The sequence below is a fragment of the Heptranchias perlo genome, chromosome 22 (genome assembly GCF_035084215.1).
Source record: "Heptranchias perlo isolate sHepPer1 chromosome 22, sHepPer1.hap1, whole genome shotgun sequence".
In the NCBI taxonomy this organism is placed as follows: domain Eukaryota; kingdom Metazoa; phylum Chordata; class Chondrichthyes; order Hexanchiformes; family Hexanchidae; genus Heptranchias; species Heptranchias perlo.
Window position 1 is genome coordinate 11663339 of NC_090346.1, and position 16430 is coordinate 11679768.

A 16430-nucleotide genomic window follows, 5' to 3' on the forward strand; every position below is an offset into this window, starting at 1 on the left:
ATAAATGCAAAGGGCATAATTTTTACTTCGGGCCGGGTACCCAGCGCATCCACAGATATTTGCGTGGGGAATCTGGAAGCAGATTGAGTGCGTCGCAATCTGTGATCACAACTCAAGTGAAGGTGCGTATTTGAGCTTCTGGATTTCCCATGCGCCAGACAGCCAGATTGTAGGGCTGGCTGTCTGTTGGGAGTGAAAGGAGCTGCAAACTGGGGGGGGGGGGGGGGTGGAGGGTGGGTGGGTGGGAGAGATCATCGGGCTTGGAAAAAGTCAGAGGGGGAGTGGGAAGGTGGGGGGACGTGGACGACATCGGGGGAGGGGGGGTCCATCCAGTATCGGAGATTGAGGGGGGGGTCAGCCAGCATCAGAGATCGGAGGGGGGTCAGCCACATTGGGGGAGGGGGGAGTCAGCCAGCATCGGACATTGGGTGGGGGGCGGAATCAACCAGTATCGGACATCGGGGAAGTCAGCAAGCAATGCAGATTGGGTGTGGGGGGGGGGCGGGCGGGGGGGTGGTGTCAGCCAGCAACAGAGATCGGGGAGGGGGTCAGCATTGGGGGGTGGGGGGGTGTCGGGCGATCACGGGGTACCTGTCGGCCAGGTGAGCTTGTTGGGCCTGGATGAAGCAGTCCTGCTCCTCCGGGTCCACTTGCAGTGCAATAAAGGCCCTCACCTCATGGATCCAGCCCTTCCTGCCTGCTTTCACCTGACCCTGACGTGATTCAGAAACGAAAGGAAACCCAAACAGGTAAGGTTAAATTCATTTTAATGTTCCAATACACAAAATATTAAATACCACAAGTATTTCAATGAGGTACATTGCCCCTTTAAGTATCGGCCTGCCAGCTTTAAGTGGGGGCGGGACTTCCTGGTGTCTGTTGTCCACACAATACAAACCTGCCTTGGTTAAACCCGGAAGTGGGCGAGTTGGAACTGAGATGCGGTCCTGCTCCAAAAAGCTGTTATTTTAACCTCCCACCCGTCCGTTCTTGGGGGCTAAAATTTACCCCCAAGTTTTTCTTTTTATACAATGGGATTGAATGGGAAGAGGTTTAGTTCGTAAGAATTTTATACAATGGGAATAAATGGGAAGGGGTTTAGTCCATGGGAATTCTATACAATGGGAGTGAATAGGAATTAGTTAAGGAGGAATTCTACAGTTAAATCAGCTTGTAATCTGTAATCAGGTCTGGTGCTTTTTGTGATAAAAAGAAAATAACAATGATGGAAATTTACTGCAAGTTGATCAGTATTTGATAGGGAAGATGGTTAATGTTCCAGGTGTAACATTACACTTGAACCCAGTTACTCCAGTACTGATGGACCTGCTGTGTCGTTCGAGCATCTTTAGTTACTATTTCAGATCTCTCATATCCCAGTTTTATTTTGACAGACTTGATAAACTGGATATTGGAATTCTCATCAGTGCCAAACACTTTGGGAATTACAAAGCTTTCTCTGCCTCTCCATCAAACATCTTGTGGTGAAAAATTTAAAAATGTTGAATTATTGACAGCATTAGTGCAGTGCAGTATCTGTTCAGAATCACAGCGAGACGAGAGTAGACTTTCCAATAACAGTCAAAGTGCCTCGTTCTCTATATGAGAACCACTGTCTCCTCCCCCATGGACACAGCATTTCGAGGCAGCAGCTGACTTTTCCTTCCCAGGTGATAGAGCTTTTCTGTGTCGAGCTTATCACGGCCACTTATGTAGTCGACAAGTCTGGCTCAACTTCATAATCTTGGTGAGCACCTGATGAACTGTGCACTGGGCACTGGTGGCTGGATCACAAACAACAACAACTTGCATTTATACAGCGCCTTTAATGTAGTAAAACGTCCCAAGGTATTTCACAGGAGCGATTATCAAACAAAATTTGATACTAAGCCACATTATGAGATATTAGGACAGGTGACTAAAAGCTTGGTCAAAGAGGTAGGTTTTAAGGAGCGCCTTAAAGGAGGAGCGAGAAGTAGAGAGGCGGAGAGATTCAGGGAGGGAATTCCAGAGCTTAGGGCCCAGGCAGCAGAAGGCACGGCTGCCAATGGCTGTGCGATTAAAATCGGGAATGTGCAAGAGGCCAGAATTGGAGGAGTGCAGAGACCACGGACGGTTGTAGGGCTGGAAGAGGTTACAGAGAAAAGGAGGGACGAGGTCATGGAGGGATTTGAACATGAGGATGGGAGCAGAGCCAACTACCTGAAAAATGCGATGATGCCATTTTCATTTGGTAGTGTGTCTCACTCCCGCTCCAGTCAATCTCCCTCTCTTGCAAGTCAAGTCAGTCTCCATCTGGACTCTACTCTCTTGTCAATCAGTCCCCTCTCTTTAATTGGTGAGCTCTTACTCTCTCTGGCTTTCTTCCCTATCACTTCTTCCTGCTGCCTTCTGCCTCGAAATTAGGCTCTTTAGACAGTAGTGTACACACCTTGATGGAGGACTAACCCATTTATTTTAAATGGACCAGCACTTATGTTAAAATAGCGGATGAGGGATTGCAGCATAAATTTAGTGCTCTCGCACTCCAAGTGTGGAACCACTTCAAAAGGAGTGTGGGCCAGATGATCAGGACCACAGTGCTGTAGCCCCATCTCCGACCCACATTCTCTTCATATGCAGTTGCTTCCCTGGAGGTGCTTAGTTTACCCTTCATACCAATGTGTTAAAGAGCCTAATTGAAATTGATTCAAATCAGCCCTTCCTGCTTTCTCCTTAACAGGTCTTCTTCCTTGCCCTGTCCGCTTCATTCTCCCTTCCACTTCCCTTTCAGTTTCCATCATTTCTCCCTGCTCTCTCCATCATTTCTCCCCCCCCAGTACTTCTCTCTTGCTCCCTCCATCTCCCCTTTCTTTCATTGATTCTGACAGTGAAGAAGCAAAGAGTGGACAATGAGTGAGTGTTCCTCTTGCTTGCCAATGTGAGGGGCCAGTGGTGGAAAGTGGCCTCTCAACGGGACCCATGCAAGCAGATGCAATGCTGCTCCTGCGCCTGCCAGCAGAACCTAATTCATCTTCACTGCAGTTAGCTTGCAATATCAGATAAAACTATCTCTCCTTCCGTGCCAAGTGTGAACACCCACCTCAACCAAGACACGCTGCCAGAATCCAAACAATGGCTAAACAGTTCATTCATTTTAGTAATTACTTGCTCAGATTGAGGGGAAGTCCATCAGCATTGATGTTTCCCCCCAGGGCCCTGTGTATTTAAAATGTGAAACAAATATCACTGAGATAATAAGAAACATTGAAAAAAAAACTGACTGATGAAACATGGCCAGAACTAAACAGCTACCAGTCAGTCAGAGCTGGGTGTTCAGGGAAGAATGTTGCTTTAATTTGACATAAGTTAGCTATCAGAGTTTGACATGAACCTCAACGGAAGCTCAAGGAACAGCACCTAATCTTTCGATTGGCACTTTACAACCTTCTGGTCTCAACATTGATTTTAATAACTTCAGATCATAACCACTGCTCCCATTTTTTCAGACTGCAAGTGCTGCTAATGATTCTGATGTTGCCATTTACAGCTCCTCTAGACCCATCTTTTGTTTCTTTACTTGTCCTATTACCACCCTCCTTGCCTTGCACCATCATCCCTTTTGTCATTTAATCACTCCTGCCCTCCACCCTATCAGAGACCTTTCCTTTTGGTCTTTCCTCCCCTCCTCTACCTCCCTCCCCCTCTTTCCCTGGCTCTGTACTTGCTTAAAAACTGTTTAATCTTCAACTTCTTCCAGTTCTGATGAAAGGTCATCGACCTGAAACATTAACTCTGATTCTTTCTCCACAGATGCTGCCTGACTTGCTGAGTATTTCCAGCATTTTCTGTTTTTATTTTAGCAATCAGAGTTGATGTGTTATGAGGAGGTGGTGTTCCAGGCACTAATAGTTCTGAATGACATGTGCTTTGTTGACGGTTGCGATGAGCACAGAAAGCTTTGTGGCATTAAAACAGAAAATGCTGGAAAAGCTCAGCAACTGAGGCAGCATCTGTGGAGAAAGAAACAGAGTTAACATTCTGATGAAAGGTCTTCGACCTGAAACGTTAACTCTGTTTCTCTCTCCACAGATGCTGCCTGACTTGCTGAGCTTCTCCAGCATTTTCTGCTTTTATTTCAGATTTCCAGCATCCGCAGTATTTTGCTTTTGAAAACTGTGTGGCTCCTTCCTGACTCATGTCAATCTTTCAAATAATCGGACGCTAGTCCTGCCTTGGATTTGCATGAAACAAAACATTCTTGGTACACAGCACTGGACGGCAATTAAAGAGGTGCTGTCCTCTCAAACTGGCTGACTCCTGGCAAACCCCCGTACTAAAAACTGCTGTCAACGGTCATGTGTTAGCCAGAAGAAAGGAGAATCGTGCTGCAGAGGTTGTCATAACGATCACTGTGCCAACCGAAACATATTAGGATTTTTGCATTATCAGCCTCACTTTCACTCATTCTTTGATATAGATTATTTTTTACTCCCTTGAAGGGGCTTTTGCTGGGGTACTGTTCCACAGCTCCGCCCCTTGTGCCCTCATCTCCTAGTATCTCACCCAGGTGGCTAAGTGTCACCAATGAGCCAATACAGCAGGGGCAATTTTCACCTTCACCGTCTGGGCAGTAACCTGGAGGAGCAGATTGTTCACCCATTGTAGAACCCTCCCGATTTTCATCTCATTAAAATCAGACTGGTCATCCTGTACTGTATCACAATTGGGCCCAATCCTGTCCTCACCCAATGTCCATACCTGCCTCCTGAGGCAGTCAGTGGATAGTGATCAGAAACAGGACCTGTGTTGTTCATATTTTATCTTCTCTGAAGCTCAGAGACACTGATATTACCTAACTCAGCCTGAACCAGGACCTTCTCAAGTCTATGTAGCTCAAGCAGAATACAGCGCACTTCATTTATCCAGTGAGCCATCACAAGAGTCCATAAATTAAACTTTTGTGCATCGTATTTGATCAATTAATGCAATGACATAATTGTATCACCGTTTTCTCTGGTAAACGGCCTTGCAAAATACTCATGTTCACTAGGAATTATCCGTACCTGTTGATAATTCATAATGGTTGGGAATTTGCTTTACAATTATTTTTCTTAGTATTGCAGTGTCCGCTCTCAGTTTGTGTTGCCATTACAAGGTGCTACTTTACATCTCTGAAGGAACATTGACTTTAACATGGAGGGCTTGACTGTATCTTGGATCTGACAGTAAATTGGATTTGTAAGGTTGGACCTGCAGCATTAATACGTTATTCTTTTTTCAGAATGAATTACACAACCATCAGGAATATCAGGATTACATTTATTTTGTTCTTAAATTTTAGTTTTTTCACCCTATTCGATAATCCTATCCTGTTAAGTTTCTTTATTCCTTCCTCTTCCATGCTCCCCTCTCTGCTTCTGATATTGTCCCTTGGTTGATGGCAATAAATGCTCTCTGGCACCACCTCAGGCCAGGCAGAGAACTGCATCCACAAAAGAAAAAGATTTTCAAACACAAAAAAAAGAAAATGTTGGAAATGCAGCTAATTGATCAGCAACTGAAAGAGGAAGATGATGAACATTTCACAGGTAATCCTTACCAGAACAGGCATTGCGAGACTGACCAAGAAAACAAGGGTTCAAATTTAGAGGCGGCTAATGGGTGTAATAGAAACAGGTTTTAAAATGCTGGGAAAAGTTGCACTCAGATTCTACTGCAGTTCCTTTATTGTCCAGCTGTGTCACTGTTGAGCACACACAATAATAGACAACAAAACTTATCTTTGAAGAATAAAGAAAGGATGTAGTCCATAACACAACAAATGACTGATTGAAATGGTTAGCTGTCTCTACATAAAATGATCACAGCTTTTTAAAACTTTATATTTATTGACAAGCTCTATGACCCCATGTTAAATACAGACGATGGAACTCCCAATATCCAGCATTTAGTCTGTTAGCCAATTGGTTTTAGGCTTTAATATGTTCAGTAGCTTACTGATATCTTTTAAAGCAGAACTCTTTATTTTTAGATTGCTGCTGCTCCTAAGCTCCTTATACCACCCTGCACCCTCACTGTGCTGAAATCGAGACACATCGCACCTTCTCTTACACTGACTCATTCGTTCCCAGGACCTCAAAATCATCAAACTTCTCACCTCTCTCATTCTTTCTTTCTTTGTAAAATCTATAGGCTTGGCCGTGGCTCAGTGGCCAGCACTCTTGCCTCTAAGTTAAACAAAGTTGTGGGTTCAAGCCCCACTCCAGACTTGAGCACAAAATCTAGGCTGATACTCCTAGTGTAATACTGAGGGAGTGCTGCACTGTCAGAGATGCCATCTTTCAGATGAGGTATTAAACTGAGGCCCAGTCTGCCCTTGCAGGTAGTTATAAAAGATCCCATGGTGCTATTTTGAACTATGAAGTTCAGGCCATTCATAATTCCCAAATACAGCAAGTGGTGGGAGAACTGCTTGTTTATCGTGGCTGAACCATCCGAACATAAAAGCGACTTTAAAGGTGCTGCTGCTGAAGACATTTTCTAACAAACTGTGCTCCTTGTATAATGGGAACCCGTTGAAGCAGGGAGGTAATAGAAGGTGGAGCAGGGGAATGGAACATTATTCACCTATTGTCTGCATCAAGTGCAGATGTGCCACTTACACATGGACCAGATACAGAGTAAAGTTCCCTCTTCCCTGTCCACAGTGTGCCTTAACCCCAGCCTCAAACAAGCATCCTCTACTTCCAATTCCCACTCCAGCCACCCTCTGAGTTAATAACTGTGTGCCAAATTATTCCTACTGTGCCACTCGTGTCTAAAAGGAACTGGGCCGAGACAGGCCTGGGCTCATTTCAATGAGATTCTTTACAACTGGCAGAGAGGGGAGACTTGCACTCCCACCAGTCTCGGCAGAATTGAAAGCCAAGCTCCCAGAGGTGGAAGGACAGCGTGTCACCGCCAATCATGACCAATATTTATCCCTCAACCAACATCACTAAAAAAAACAGATTACCTGGTCATTATCACATTGCTGTTTGTGGGACCTTGCTGTGCATTAATTTGCTGCTGCGTTTCCTATATTACAACAGTGACTACACTTCAAAAAAATACTTCATTGGCTGTAAAGCACTTTGGGACGTCATGAGGCCGTGGAAGACGCTATATAAATGCAAGTCTTTATTTTTTTCTTGACTTATCTCAACATTGCTCCTATTCTTCTTAACGAGCTGCCTTCCTTTCTGGGCTGTGACCCTTCCATGCACAGATACGTTTCAGTGGGAGGTTGCACTGCATTCAGGCAGTTCTGTTGTGTTTGTTTGACAAATGCCTCTGGCAGACAGCAGCATTTTACAACGGAATCACAATGTGCAGAGCTGCAACGAGCTAGAAAAATAAGCTGTACTGTACCAGGGACTGGGGATCGCAAGCCAATTTAATGGACTTAACCTGGTTCTCATCTTTCAGGTTGACCTGTTTGTCCTCTATTATCTGGTGTAGCACAGTGCCCATCCATTATTACTTAAATATACCACTGACAGAAATATGACACATAACATTTCACCGAACTGTTAATCTCTTTATTAAATCGTCAGACTTTTAGGTTCATCGCTATATTGGCCACCACTTTCATTAGCTAATATTTCCTTTTTACCTCAGAATTACTCATCTAATTTCATTAGGTAAACAGAAACAATGCGGAGACTGAAAGTGCCAATCAAGGGGACTGGGTCATGCGAGGCAGTTGCTGTTTTAGTATTTTCGCACTCTTCCCTTGGGCAATACTGTGAATTAGTGGAAGGATTTGCAGAGCTGATTAACAGTCTGACAGGCCGTGACGTGAACACTCCTTCCATGGCCGTGACGGTTTTTATACCAGCCGATAGGTTAGTCCAAAATGGAAGGAGGGTTTTATGGGCTCCCACAATCCATACGATGAGGGGGAGGCCACCCACACCCACACCCACCAGACACAAATATCCCGCTGGATCGTCAACCCAGAATTCAAAGCTGGAGCTCTGGTCTCCACTTGCCGGGACTGTCTGGTGCGGGGTTCAAACCCTGAACCTTCTGACTCAGTGGGATTGCTATCACTGAGACTGGTGAGAGTGTAAGTCTCCCCTCTCTGCCAGCTGTAAGGAACCTCACTGAAATGAGCCCAGGCCTGTCTCGATCCAGTTCCTTTTGGGCACGAGTGGCACAGTAGGAATAATTTGGCACTCGGTTATTCACTCAAAGGATGGCTGGAGTGGGAATTGGAAGTAGAGGATGCTTGTTTGAGGCTGGGGTTAAGGCACACTGTGGACAGGGAAGAGGGAACTTTACCCTGTATCTGGTTCATGTGCGAGTGGCACATTTGCACTTGATGCACTTGATGATGACAATGGGTGAATAATATGGGAAAATGTTCCATTCCCCTGCTCCACCGTCTAGCACCTTGATAAGCACATTTCCCTCTCTCGACTCCCTGCTTCAATGGGTTCCCATCATACAAGGATCACAATTTGTTGGAAAATGTCTTCGGGAGCAGCACCTTTAAAGTCCCTTTTATGTTCGAATGGTTCAGCCACGATAAACAAGCATTTCTCCCACCGCTTGCTGCGTTTGGGAAATAAGAATGGCCTGAACTTCGTAGTTGCGACCTAGGTTGTCCCGGGTCACACAACTTCCGTCTCAGGTTTAAAACTAAAAGCACGGACCGGGTTTCCCTCATTTTTAACCATGGGAATTGACCCAGTCACGGCTATAAGTCTTTTGTTAGGACCAGCAAAGCCAGGTAAAATAAACAGGAGTGATCGGCTCACAGGAATGCTGCTCCCCTGGGACTCCTTGTTAAACATACAAACACCTTGTGGGCCCTATTTACTGGAGGTAACTTTCTGAGCGCGTGCAATTTCCCAACCTGCACCGCAAGTGGGCATGGGTCCCTGACGCCTGTGCATGATTGGAAGATTACTTCCACTGTGCCAACTGGTTTTGTTGCTTTAACAAGTAGCTCACTTAGACTGCCACAGGATTCCTGTCATGCACTGTGACATTGAACTGAACCTGGAGATTGCCCTGTGTGCTATTAGTAACAGACACATGAAAACACTCTGATGTCTTTCCTCTGTCTACTATTTTAGCAAAGGCAATAACCCGCTTAAAATAAGGTTAGTGCTTTCTTTAAAGTTCCTGATATCTGACAGTGATTACAGTAATAAAGCTACCTCAAAGTCATCCTTTTACCATATTATTAACCAGAATCTACTGAAGTAAGCACTTAAAATGCAACTTTAAATAGAAATTTAAAAAATGAAACAGTTTAATTCTGTTCGACCTGTTAATCTTTACGCCCTCCTTGTTCTCTCTTGTTACTCTCCCTGATGTCCTGGCCAATGTTTATCCTGGCTGCTGCGTTTCCTACATTACAACAGTGACTACACTTCAAAAAGTACTTCATTGGCTGTAAAGCGATTTGGGACGTCTTGAGGTCGTGAAAGGCACTATATAAATGCAAATCTTTCTTTCTTTTCTTTCTTACATATAAACATATGGAAAAGAACAGGAAAAGAACAATGGGTCCACTCAGACAATAGTGTAGCCCATATGCACCATCAAACTAGATCCCCAGTGAGGCAATCTAGGGTTAGGGTTAAGGTTAATCCATAGAGTGCTTTTATGTATCAAGAATGGAAGGGACTCTGCCAAGGAGTAAAGTTACGAGTGAATCCCAGCAGCTGAGGGTATCACAGTTCTTATCCAACATCTATGTACACGCACTTTCCAGCAGGAGTCACTAGACCAAATCTAAGCTAATCTATCCTTTTTCTTTAATTGTTATAACTTTAAAATCATTTACTTCTGTTCTTTCTTCTCTCTGCTGACTCCTCACATTCACAAGGTAGGGGCTTTATTGGCTAAAAAAAAAGCTATGAAGGCCAACTAGGAGCCCAGAATGCAAACATTAATATAGCTACATATATTTACACAGCGCCTTTAACGTAGAAAAACAATCTAAGTTGCATCACAGAGCCGTGACGAAGAAAAAAATGGACACCGAACCAAAGAAGGAGATATTAGGAGGGGTGACCAAAAGCTTGGTCAAAGAGTGGGTTATAAGGAGGGTCTTAAAGAAGGAAAGGGAGGTGGAGATGCAGAGGGGTTTAAGGAGGGAATTCAAGCGCATGGGTCCTGGACGACTGAAGGCATGGCTGTCAATGATGGGGCAAAGGATCGGAGGGACACACAAGTGCCTGAAGTCACAGGAACGGGGAGTGCTGGTGGGCTGTTGTAGCACTGGAGGAGGTTACAGAGATAGGGATGGGCAAGGCCATAGAGGGATTATAACATGAAGTAAACTTATGAGTGAATCCCAACAGAGGAGCTAAACAGCAATCATGGGTGGAAACCCTAAATAATTTTCCCCTCCTTAACCTCGGCCACAGAGGCCAACTATAGCGGCCCATTGACAGCATGGCTGCCCAAGGTTGCGCACATGCACAGTTGTTCAAGAGCTGCAATTGTAACTTTATATTTCAGGCTCTGATTGCATTGTAAAAACCACATTGTCAGTTTGCATGGAGTGAGCGGAGAGGTCAGCACAGTCAGTGTTAGAGAAATGGCAGCCAGTAGCAATAAAACCTCAACTGAGACACCTCTTTATATTTGCTCTGAAGAGGTCCTATTTCTTATGTTCTTATGTCCCTTGGAAGCACACCTCATGGGATGGGCCTCAATGCCTCCAGCGGCACCTGCGCTGCATGTTATAATGTAGCCCTGCCTCCGAAGGCAGGACTGTGATATAAATGTCGCATAAATCTGTATAGGTTTAATATGTGCAGAATCAATGTGAACAGCAAACCTTAGTATAACATCACCCTTCAGTGAATCATAGGGGCATACATACCAGGCAGCACACTCACTGCTGCCTCTGAAAGACACATCTATAATAGCCTAACATCTCCATCAAAGTATAACCAACACTATATATTTACAGTCTGGAGAATCACTTTACTGAGAAGCAGCAATATTTTCCCTGTAGTGCTGTTTGAAAACACTTTTAGCTAAAATGATTTTGTACTCTCAGAGGGAGAGACGGAGTGAGAAAAAAAAGCTAAATTAAATAAATGTATATAGATTGCTCTGAAATTTGCTGAATGCAAAAAGGAACAACTTTTTTGACATCTGGATCACTGAAAAGAGTCCGGAAAATTTGAATCTTGAATTATTTATGGGTCTGGTGCAGAAATGCTGCAAACCACCCCCCCCCACCAAAGATTAATCCTTAATCCTGTGAACCGCAGCGTTACTGATGCACTGCACCTGCCAGTAAGGTCCTCGTCACACTCCCTCCCACTATTTGCTCACTCCCATTATAATTCTTCACTGCTATATTTTCCTTCTGTATCCTACCAAAAAAACCACCGTGCATTCATTTGCCAAAAAAAGAGGGAGGAAACTGTTTTGAAAGCCACTAAAATTCTACTTGAAATACAAAAAAACCCCAGTCACGTCGCAATAGGTGGACAATTACACTGACATTAAAAGCAAATGTGAGATGCAAGTACACACGAACAATCTGGCCCCTAGAGTCTGCTTCTCACTGGGGCTTCTCTGACCTTTGGCTACTTATTTCAGTTCTCTCTCCCTCGCTCGCTCTTTGTCAACAGTTCCTTGCTAATCTCCCTGTTTGCTTTCTTTTTCTACTACAACTCTGTCCTCGATATTCCATATCCTCTTTCTTCCTGTCCTCACAAATTCTTCCTCCTCTTTAGTGTACTCCTGTTTCTCTCTATCCTTCTCCCTGTCCTCACTGCTAAGGTGTCTGTTTCCAACCCCTGTCCACTTGTCATCACCATGTCTTTTTACTGTGCATCCTCTCTCTGTCCCTTCCTCTCCCGGTCCTCACTGTTCCCCGCTATCTAAATGTCTCCCTGTTCCTCTCCCTGTTTCTCACTTCTATTTTGTCTGGGAAGTATCCAGTCAGATGACCCGACCTTGTAATTGTGACAATATGATTGGAAATGTCTTAGACCCAATTGTCACACACTGCGTACAATAACTCCATGATGTTAACACTTGGAATTCATATTTGGTGTGTTAGCTATGAGATTAGCCATGATCAAATTGAACGGCAGAGCAGGCTCGAGGGGCTGAATGGCCTCCTGCTGTTCCTATCTTCCTATATAAGCACGGCCCAGGGAGGCCTGATTCTTAGTTTCATGTTAACATCAGTATTTCAAATTTGAATTTGTAGAATTGCAATTTTGTGCTCACAATGAACCCGGAATTCAACTACATCCAATTGCTACTACTCTCTTTATTTCTTACTGTCGTGCTTCTCTGATTTCCTTCCATTTTACAAGCCCCCTCTGTCAACCTGCAAGAAAGGAGTTTCACTATTTAATATTTTAAGAGCTACTCAATACTTGCCTCAACCACATGGAGTAGTTGAGGTGAATTGCATAGGTGCATTTAAGGGGAGGTTAGATAAGTACATGAAAGGAATAGGAAGTTATGCTGATAGGGTAAGGTGAAGTAGGGTGGGAGGAGGCTTGTGGGGAGCATAAACACCAGCGTGGGCCATCTGGGCCGAATGGCTGTTCCTGCGCTATAAAGTCTATGCAATTCTATGTAATATCAGTTCACATCACACAAACCAAAACAGGTTCAAGTCTAGGCAAAAACTACAAAGATCTGAACAGCCTTTCAAGTGCTCAGTTTAGGTTCCGCCAGGATCACATGGCTCCAGACCTCATTACAGCCTTGGTCCAAACACGGACAAAAGAGTTGAATTCCAGAGGTGAGGTGAGAGTGACTGCCCTTGACATCAAGGCAGCATTTGACCGAGTGTGGCACCAAGCAGCCCTAGTAAAATTGAAGTCAATGGGAATCAGGGGGAAAACTCTCCAGTGGCTGGAGTCATACCTGGCACAAAGGAAGATGGTAGTGGTTGTTGAAGGCCAATCATCTCAGCCCCAGGAGACTGCTGCAGGAGTTCCTCAGGGCAATGTCCTAGGCCCAACCATCTTCAGCTGCTTCATCAATGGCCTTCCCTCCATCATAAGGTCAGAAATAGGGATGTTCGCTGATGATTGCACAGTGTTCAGTTCCATTCGCAACCCCTCAGATAATGAAGCAGTCCGTGCCCGCATGCAGTAAGACCTGGACAACATCCAGGCTTGGGCTCATAAGTAGCAAGTAACATTCGCACCAGACAAGTGCCAGGCAATGACCATCTCCAACAAGAGAGAGTCTAACCACCTCACTTTGACCTTCAACGGCATTTCCATCGCCAAATCCCGCACCATCAACATCCTGGGGGTCACCATTGACCAGAAACTTAACTGGACCAGCCACATAAATACTGTGGCTACAAGAGCAGGTCAGAGACTGGGTATTCTGCAGCGAGTGACTCACCTCCTGACTCCCCAAAGCCTTTCCACCATCTATAAGGCACAAGTCAGGAGTGTGATGGAATACTCTCCACTTGCCTGGATGAATGCAGCTCCAACAACACTCAAGAAGCCCGACACCATCCAGGACAAAGCAGCCCACTTGATTGGCACCCCATCCACCACCCTAATCATTCACTCCCTTCACCACCAGCGCACCATGGCTACAGTGTGTGCCATCCACAGGATGCACTGCAGCAACTCGCCAAGGCTTCTTCGACAGCACCTCCCCAACCCGCAACCTCTACCACCTAGAAGGACAAGGGCAGTAGGCACATGGGAACAACACCACCTGCAAGTTCCCCTCCAAGTCACACACCATCCCGACTTGGAAATATATCGCCGTTCCTTCATTGTCACTGGGTCAAAATCCTGGAACTCCCTACCTAACAGCACTGTGGGAGAACCTTCATCACACGGACTGCAGCGGTTCAAGAAGGCGGCTCACCACCACCTTCTCAAGGGCAATTAGGGATGGGACGCCCACATCCCATGAACAAATAAAATAAAATCAGGAGGAACAGGCTCGAGGGGATGAATGGACTGCTCCTGTTCCAATGTTCCAGTCGTGTGTACCTGCACTGATGAGAGCTGACTTGCTAAATTAGCAGACTGGGTGGCAAAGTTGATCAGAACGTTGTCCTGTCAGAACATGGATCTGTTATGACACACTTCAATATCTGCACACAGCGGGCTCAAATTTGAAATGGTGGTGGGTTGGCAGCGGGTGGAGGTGAAGGTGCTCGTGGCAAACCTGAATTTAAAAAAATTTCCAATGCGATCGCGATGTAATTGATGGTGATTAAAATTCTTTCTGGGTTTTGGGCCCAGCAGCCCCTGATTGACAGGCTGACTGCCGACAGGAGCTGCAACACTGAGGAGGGGGAGAAAAAGAGAGAGAGAGATGTCATCTGGTGTTGGAACGGAAGATCGGGGGTGGGTAGGGAGAGTGGAAGATCGGGGGGGGGGAGGGGAAGATCGGGGGGGAGAGGGGAAGATTGGGGGGTGCTGAGAGGGACATCGGAGAAGGACATTGGGGACTGAGAGGGACATCGGAGAGGGACATTGGGGACTGAGAGGGACATCGGAGAGGGACATTGGGGACTGAGAGGGACATCGGAGAGGGACATTGGGGACTGAGAGGGACATCGGAGAGGGACATTGGGGACTGAGAGGGACATCGGAGAGGGAGACATTAGACATCGGAGCAGGATGGAAAGGTAGGTTTATTTTGTTTTTTATTTAATTTATTTTGTTTATTTTTGCCTGATCCGACCCTTGACGCTTAGTTTCATTAAAAATTGTTTTAACTACCTAATATATCAGAAGTAAAGTACCTTAAGTGCCTCAATGAGGTACATTTGGTTCTTTAACTATCAGCCGGCGGGACTTCCAGATTCGGGAAGCCCAGGTGCACACAGGTGCATCTGTGGGAAACTCGGAAGTCGGGGGGGTGGAGCCGGCTTCCAAACCCGCTGGGGATTTTTGCCATTTTTGCAGCCCCTTCCCCCGCCCCCAACGCACCCGCAATTTAATTTTAAAATTGAGCCCAGTATCACTGCACCTCATCATCTGTATCACCACAGTCTGACCGTGACTGAGGTACTCACCAAAGGAGGGCACTTGTCTTGTTTTTTAATTGCATGGGGGTTATCACCATGGGTCTCTTCACCACTGATTTTTCTGGGTTCATGGGGTTCTTTCAGCTATGGCCCTTCTCCCTTTGGATACCAGGACAGATCCCTTTGAGGCGATAGTGGTCCCAGCACCCTTGTCACCTGGTGACTCTGAAATATTAGGGTTAGCATTCCTGTAACTGTATTCAGGGACCGGGCAAATAAAACAATGTGGGATAGGGGGGAGGGATTGATATAATTCTGAAGTATGCTCTCTTACCTTCCATTATCCACCCCCCCATTAAACCTTCCACCTAGATATTCTTGACTTTGGGTATTGTGAGTTGCTCGGATGAGTCTACTCTGCTGTAATAGTCAGTCTTTCTTACCACTTACGTTCTAAGTACAGTATAGTACCTTTACATTTTCCATCTCACCCTAATATTGGCTTCGAATGTGTTAGAACGTCAGTCGATGGTGATGCTCAACCAGCTTCACAGTGAACAATAGCAGCCAATCTAGAGAAAATGACTGCACAGAGGAAGGCAATAGATGCTACTAATGAAAGAGTGGTTGAGAATTACTGTTGCAATTAGGTGTCAGCTGTGGCGCAGTGGGTAACACTCTCACCTACTGAGTCAGAAGGTCTGTGGGTTTAAGTCCTGCTCCAGGGAATTAAACACAAAATGTAGGTTCCCACTTTAGTATAGTACTGAGGGAATGCTGCACTACCTAGAGGGTGCTGTCTTTCAGATGAGGTATTAAACCAAGGCCCTATCTGCCCTCTAAGGTAAAAGATCCCATGGCACTATTTTGAAGAAGAGCAGCGGAGTTCTCCCTGGATTCCTGGCCAATATTTATCCCTCAACCAACATTACTAAAGCAGATTATCTGGGCATTTTCACATTGTTGTTGGTGGGACCTTGCTGTGTGCAAATTGGCTGCTGCGTTTCCCACATTACAACACTGACTACACTTTGAAAGTACATCATTGGCTATGAAGCATTTTGTGACGTCCTGAGGTTGTGGAAGGCGCTATATAAATGCAAGATCTTCCTTTTGTTTTCTTTTTCCATGAGTGAACCTTCTTGAAGTCGGGGATGTGCTGCTATTTCAACTAATATGAGGACTAGAGGGAAAAAGATTGTGCTGTTTGAGTGAGCACTTACTGACTTCCGCTGTGCAGTCATTTTCTCCAGGCTGGCTGCTGTTCATAGCTGTGAAGGATCTTCCCACAGCACTGACTGCAGAAAGCACTATAGGGACACGCTTGTTGGGGTTATTCAAACATCTGATTGAAGGCTCAGGGTTCAACCACCTCGGCACAGCTTGCGAAGTATTTGAAATTGAGCGAGACCTTGGTAAGCCATGATGTCTGTTGTAGCTGACATTTCTA